The following is an 8,099-nucleotide window of genomic DNA, read 5'->3' on the forward strand; positions in this document are numbered from 1 at the left end:
AGGGAAGTTATCCATTAATTAAGGATATAAGGATGAGTTGTATTTGAGATGGAATTAGTTAGCTCAGTTAACTGAGTTAAGTCCAGTTAAATTAGTTCCAAACAATTTGATGAACTAATTGTGAGTTCAGTCAGTTAATGCACGCATGCATGCAACTAGTGTTCTCCAGATAACTGAATATTCTCTCATAAATAACCAATGCATGTCAGTTCAGACAAAGACTCTATTGAGATTAAAGGCAAGGACAGTGTACTATCAGTTGCTAGAATATTCCCATGTGAATATCTCTTGCATGCAGAAGGAATTCATTCCTTGAGGATTGCACAGTTACTACAGAGGTTAGAGTAGTGTGTGAGGTGAGAATCACACAGTTTGCAGCTGGAGGACCCAGAAGAAACTGCGCAAGGAAATAGGAGGCTTGGAGGACTGAAGGAAGGCATATGTGTTGTCTATTATGTCTATGAGCAGCAGTGAGGGAATGTACTGAGAGCTGGATAGCTTGAGAGATAAATCTTTGTGTAATGCTGAGATATTTCCACTTGTATGATAATACAGATAGCGGGGTTTTTAGCTGAGGCTTTCCCCATGTGTGATTGAATCTTATTCTCTGTTATATGTGTTCTGTTTAATATTTCTCAAAATTGATTAAGCTTCCGCAAGTTTGATTGTAGAAGTAGATTGAGTATTTTGCTTTAGTACATTGCATAATCAGTTTAATCTACAGTGAGAATTTCTACATGGTATCAGAGCAAAGGTGATCAAAGAGGATAGCAGTATACAAAGAAGGGAGAAGTTTGAATTTTGAAGTTCTTGATTGTAGGTAAAAAATCGATTTCTTTTCACGTCTCAAAGTTCACCAATGGCATTCAATGGCTTGAGACTCGAGTATGCCCTGGATGGTAGCTCGAATTACATAGCATGGAAGGATTGCATGGAAGCAGAATTAGAGGAAAATGGTTTCAAAGACTTCATTGATCAAGAAGTCCCCAAGCCAGCAATAACTAATGCCCAAGAATTAGCGGAATGGAAGAAATGTGTGGCGAGAGCGAGGAGGATTCTTATGGAGGGAGTTCGAGACCATATTGTCTCTAGTATCCATGGGAAGGAGACTCCGTTTTCAATGTGGAAGACATTGAAGGACCTATATTAGAACATCAGTGACCAGAGGAAACTGGCACTGAAGCACAAGCTTCGGAAAATCAAGTGTGAAAAGGGCAACACAATCTCTACATATCTGAACAAGCTCACCACTTACAAAGATGAGCTTAGAAGTGTAGGAATCATGACAGCTAATGATGATATGGTAAGTCTTGCTCTCATTGGTATTCCTAGGAGCTGGCATAGCTACCAAGGCTCAGTGAATGGAAGAGAGAAACTGCCAGATTGGGAACGACTGTGGTCGGATGTGATGCAGGAGGAGATCAAGAGAAGCACTAGAGATGTTTCTTCATCTAAGCATGACGATGAAGAAAATCTAACCTTAGAAAGTAAGGCACGGAAAGGGAAAGGGAAGGCTTCCCATTCAAAATCGAGTTCTTCCCATGGTGGGAATAAGATTGACAAATATAAAGTGAGATGCTTTAATTGTCATGAGGTGGGCCATTATCCAACTAATTGTCCATTGAAAGAATCCAAGAAGGGATCCCCGAAAGGATCAGATGGTGAGGCACTAGCCTCATAGTTTGAATTGGATTTTACCCTCATCGCATGCATGGTTTCATCGATGGTGGGTTGTGTTTGGTACCTGGACAGTGGAGCCTCATTTCATATGACCGACGATAAGAGTTTATTTAGTACCTTGGAGGAGAAAGACCTCTAGAAGCGCATCAATATGGGCGATGATGGAAAGTACCGTGTTTCAGGTGAAGGTACGGTTGTGTTTCAGAGGGAGCATGGAGCTCCTCTCACCCTGATTGATGTAAAGTATGTGCCTGGATTGAAGAAAAACTTGGTATTGATCGCGATGTTGGAAGACAAAGGCTATGATGTAGTCTTCAGTAAAGGAAAGGTGTTCCTGAGACACATAGCCATGGGTCAGACCAAGAGTATTGGGATTCGAGTGAAGAATCTCTACAAGCTGGAGGTAGATGACTGTGTTGCATTGAGTTCCAAAGCAGAATTGGTGCAAAGCCAAGATATTGGTGAGTTATGGCATAGAATGTTGGGCCACTTGCATCATGGGGCTTTGAAGATAATGCAGCAGATTTCTACCGGACTTCCCAAAGGTAAACTTGAGAAAGTGGGCACATGCAAAGGTTGTACCTTGGGTAAGTATATAAAATCTTCCTTTCATGGTCAAGACAGTCGAGCTGAAGCAATCTTGGAGTGAGTTCACACAGATGTGTGTGGACCATTCTCGACAGCCTCCACCGCTAAACAAAGGTATTATGTGATTTTCATTGATGATTTTTCTCGTAAATGCTGGATCTATTTCATGCAAAAGAAGGATCAAACCTTCTCAAGGTTTTGTGAGTTCAAAGCCTTGGTTGAGAAAGAATTAAGAAAGAAGATTAGGGCCCTGTGAAGCGACAATGGTGGAGAGTATGTTTCTCAAGAGTTTAAGGACTTCTGTGCTGTAGGAGGAATTAAACAGGAGTCGACGACACCTCATAACCCACAACAGAATGGGGTGGCCGAGAGGAAGAACAAAACGATAGTGGGAGCAGCTCGGGCGATGCTACATGACCAAGGCCTGCAACTTCATCTGTGGGCTGAGGCATGCAACACAATGATTTACTTGCATAATAAAAACCCCCATCACATACTTGGGATGAAGACACCAGAGAAAGCTTTCTTCGGGAAGAGACGAGATGTGGGTCACTTCAGGACCTTTGGCTCATCGGTTTGTTGCCATGTGACCAAGGATGCCTAGAAGAAGCTAGAGCCGACATTAGAGTTGGGGATACTTGTGGGGTACACTGATACTCCACACAACTATCAGGTGTATTTTCCTACTAGTTAGAGGACAGTGGTTCGCAGAGATATTAAGTTTAATGAGCTGAAGGCCATGCGAGTTTCCCTTGAGAGGGAGCTCAAGTTGTAGGCAGAGGAGGAACTTTTGGTTCCTAAGGAGGAGGAGCCTCAGACTGATGCGGAGCAGTCGCATGCAGAGGTTCCAGGAGTGGAGACATCCACTCATGCAGAGTCTTCCAGAAAGGGGCGGAAATGCACAAGGGAGGCTGACAGATTGTTGATGTATGTGAGAGAGAATATGGGAGAGCCATCTTCTCAACGCAGACAGAGGAGGTCACCTGAGCAGTACAGTGGTTACATGGCCCTTGTTGGGGAATGTGTAGAGACCAAACCATCTTCCTTTGAGGAAGCAATGCAACAACTAGTTTGGGTTGATGCTATGGTGGAGGAGTATCACTCCATGGTTCGGAACAATGTTTGGGATGTTGTTCCAAGACCGGAGAACAAGTCAGTTGTGAGTTCTCGTTGGATTTACAAGGTAAAGCATGCTGCTGATGGTAGTGTGGAGAAACATAAGGCAAGGTTTATTTCCTGTGGTTTCTCATAGGTCGAGGGGATCGACTATGATGAGACTTTTTCTCCTGAAGTAAGGTACTCATCTATTCGATTGATGTTGACAATATCAGCACAAATGGGTTGGAAGATCTATTAGATGGATGTGAAGATTGCATTCCTCAATGGCAATATTGAGGAAGAGGTGTACATAGAGCAACCAGAAGGATTTGAGACCTTCGATAGTGAGTCGCATGTGTGATGACTCAAGAGAGCTTTGTATGGGCTGAAGCAAGAACCTCGTGCTTGGTACACCAGGATCGAAAACTACTTCACCAGGTTGGGCTTCACAAAGAGTGAAGGAGATGCGAACTTGTACCACATCATGGTGGAAGGTAAGCAGTTGATCATTGTTCTTTATGTTGATGATCTGATATTGACAGGTGATGATCAGTTGATCGTGTCTTCCAAGGAGGACCTTACAAGAGAGTTCAAGATGAAAGACATGGGTCTCATGCACTACTTTATAGGCATGGAAGTGTGGCGGAAGGATGGGGAATTGTTTGTGTCTCAAGGCAAGTATGCCATTGAGATACTCAGGAGATTCCACATGGAGAAGTGCAAGCCCATGCAGGCTCCTCTAGCAGGTAACTGGAGGAAGGAGGATGCTACTTCAGGAGACGTAGTAGAAGCTATTGTGTATAGGCAACTTGTGGGTTCACTGATGTACTTAGTGAACATATGACCAAATTTGTGCTATGCGGTGAACCAATTCAGTCAATCTATGGTTCAGCCTACCAAGCTGTTTTGGAAGGCAGCGAAGCATGTTTTGAGATACCTAGAGGCACATCTTAGTTTGGATTATGGTACGGATGGTCAGAGGGAGTGAAGCTACAGGGCTTCATAGATGCAGATTAGGCAGGGAGTCCATTAGATCGGAAGAACACATCAGGAGGAATTTTCAACTACAGTTTCTTGGTACAACAGGAAACATAGGTCAGTTGCACTTAGCTCAACAGAGGTTGAATACATGGCTGCAAGCCAGGCAGCATGTGAGGCCATTTGGATGCGGAAAATTCTAGTTGGTTTGTTTGATTAGAGGATGAATCCAACTGTGATCTATTGTGATAATCAGAGTTGTATCGAAATATATGAGAATCCAATATTTCATGACAGGTCTAAGCATATCGACATTCGGTATCATCATCTCAGAGACTATGAGGTGTTACAGGGAAAAGTGTTTATATAGAACTGCTCTATCCCACTAAGGTGTGAAAACTTCCTTAGAAACAAACATAGAAAAGCTACTTTCATTTTTCCTTTATGAATTATAGACAGAGAGGAACAGAAAGACCAACCTCTGTCTTTCGCTAATCTCCTGATTTGATTCCTCTCTTCTTTGATAGTCTTCAGCTACCTGCTCCCTTGCATGCCCAACTTCACAAAGTACATGTAAAATCATAGAAGTATAGAACTATACAAAGACATGGATCTATAATTATAAAAAATCTAGGATCAGATGTAAATTGACCATACAAATGTAGCAAGCATCATTGACACAAAAGCATGAAGGAAAACTTGAATAGCTTTTATTGATAAGCAAGAAAAGAGCCAAGAGGAGTTACAACTAGTTGTTCTAACCCAGCATCAACCTCCCAGCAAAGAAGCCCCTCTTCACCTCAAACAAAGCTTAGATCACCCAACAATCTGATGTTTGCCTCAAGAAACCAACAACGATTCCTTACAATATGCAAAATTCCGGCCTCTGGATCTCTGGGATGAGGGATCCATATATAGATATCTGTAAGGGGGATGAGTCAGCTTGTGATTTTACTAGTCTCCTCCCTCTGATATTTCTTGCTTCCACTTGGAGATTGATGGTCTCTTACTCATCCTTGGTCGAATTCAGTGAGGCAAGTGTCACAGGAGAAGATTATGGAAGCTTCCATTGCCTCTCCAGCTTGCGGAATGACACTACCATTTGTCATTTCTCGCTCATCGCACCCCACAGAAGGGACTTTTGAAATGCAACGCACCGTCACAGTGTATTTAGGTGAGATGCAACGCACTTAGCCAGTGGAGCAACTGAAATGATCCTGTTTTGACCAATTCTGAGCAGTTTTTCATGGAGAACTTCTGGGAGAAGCTGTAATCTGTTGACCTTGTTCCTTTAGGGGTTAGAACAACACTTTTAGGGACTTAGGAGCCCTTGGTTTATGGACATTTCATGCTTGGGGTTGTAGGGCCCAAAAATGTCTATAACAGTTGCCCCCTAAAGCATGAGGCCGTTAATCTTTTGATGTCGGGTGAAATGCTTTATTATGAGGATCCGAAGTTCTTTCAATGCTGGGAGGAGACCTGTAATAAGATACAATACAATACATTATCTTCATAATATTTTCGTGATCTAGCTGAGGCGGGCATTCCCATGCTCAACTTTATAAATTCATTTTCATGTACATAGGACAGACAATCGTCTGAGTGTAGACTGATGATTCTGATAGAGCCATCATCCTTTTGAGTGGATGATTATCTATGCAGCAATGATGTACATTTAATGTCTTTATTTTCCCTGAATATATATCGCAACCCGGATGGATGAAACTAGACCCGGGGTCTTCAATCTCATCCGATCTTTACTCGAAGTACAAGTCGATCCATGTGAGAAATGTTATGAAGTCAAACATGGAAAGACATCGCTTGATTACCAGTCAATGATGTAAACTGTTAACAAGCGCGGGAGGAATCACCGATAATGATAATGACCCTCAAGGTACTGCAGTAAAATTCACGTGGTGTGAATAAAGGACTTGGCGTCGAACACCACGCAAAATCTTTCGGTCGAAGGCCATTGATGTAAACCTATCGCCGGAAGTGAGAAACTTGCCATTGAGGCATGCAAGCTTCAAAGTAATGAATGGGGTGTTCCTAGATCAACTTCTTGGATAATGAGCAGATGTCGACAAGAAGTGATCCGTCATAGGAGGGCCTTAATGAATCCCACATCAATGACACGGAACGGAGCAAATGATTTTAATGGAGGTGAAAACGATCTGGTGATATAAGGTTCAGGGTGGCGGTCATGAAAGAATGGAGTATAATGTATGGTAGTGGGTGAGACACAGGTGAATTCTCTGAATGACTTCTCTTGAACATATCGGCGACACTGATGTGATGGATTGGTAGCATTAACCCAAAATGTGGATGGTATGACGTGACCATGGTGATGTGATCGGTGAATGAAACAACCCAACCCGACTCGGACACGGAGTGGAAGTGTCATGTTCAAGAGCGACTTGCTACCAACAAAGTTTCTTCAAGTTTTCTTCCCAATTTTCCCCAGTCATTGCTGACCAGTACCTCTTTATTTTTGTCAAGCTTGAGGAGGATAACATATGCTTGTTCTATAATTTTCCCTTCGGGCAAACCCATCGCTATGTTTTAACGAGCCTAGCGATAGTGAAACTCGTTCTCGTCTATAGACAAGTTTGTCGCTATTATACTTTTAACGAGTTTAACGACAAAGATAACTCGGTCCTTTTCAATTTTAGAGAGTCTGAAAAGGAACGTAAAGGTAACTCCAAAATTCCTTTTTCGTCATCTAATCCCTTAAGTCCGAAAAAGTATAAAACAATACAGAAGGGATGAATTTTCGATACTTTTAACGAGCCGAACAAAACAAGCGCTCGATCTTTTTGTGTAATAATCCCTCAGGTCCAAAAAGATTAAAATCTAGAGGAGGGATAGCACTTCCTGTCCCTTTAACGAGCTAGAGAGGCCAATGGCTCAGTAATCTTTTCATATTTTACGAGTCAGTTGAAAAGAGCTTAAAGGAGACTCGTCTTTTGAGGAACGAGTGATAAAATGGGTAGCAGCTGATTCCAGGTTAGGTTTGGAATTTTCCAATCACGGCAGTGTCACAAGGATGGCTAGTGAAATCACTCTTCGCAGCTGTTCCTCAAAATGGGTAAACAATCAAATGGAGGTGAATGATCGGCCTGAATGAAAAAGTGGAGGTGACGGTGCAAACACGACCAAGGCTTTAATGGCTGAAGTACTACATTCACGATGGTTATTTATTGGGGAATAGTTCATTTTTTAACGAGCTTAAACGCGGGGGGAAACATTTTCTCATGGCTTATGTTTATTTTTTAACGAGCTTGAACTATGTGCTAAAACTGCTCGATTAATCCAGTCGTGTGATAAGAATGTCTCATATAAAAATGTCTATTTTTAGAGTTTTTCCCCACATCCTTTCTTTATGTAAGTTAGGAAACGACCAATCCAAAAAACAGATAAATGATCGCTCTTTGCTTGCACTCCAAAAGGTTTGCATGCCCTCAGGTATAAAACAGAGCTTCAAGGTTACCCCTTCTTTAGTCCATTAAAAAATTTGTTTTACCGTGAGAGGCCTACCTCTTACAGGTTACCCAAAGATTGTTCTATTCATAGCGCAAACAAAATACTTCTTCGGTGATGTCTACCGAAATAGACAAAGGTGAGTGAAGGAGGCTACTCCACTCACATAACTTTGACAAGAGAATCTTGTTCTAGAATAACCCCCTCTTCCAATCACGGACGGGGGTACAGACTAGTCATATTCTCTCGCGGAAACCTACCCTATACCCGGAGTT

The sequence above is a fragment of the Pinus tabuliformis genome, chromosome 1_2 (assembly GCF_031772625.1).
Source record: "Pinus tabuliformis cultivar Carrire ecotype Pingquan chromosome 1_2, CPIR1, whole genome shotgun sequence".
Classification (NCBI taxonomy): Eukaryota; Viridiplantae; Streptophyta; class Pinopsida; order Pinales; family Pinaceae; genus Pinus; species Pinus tabuliformis.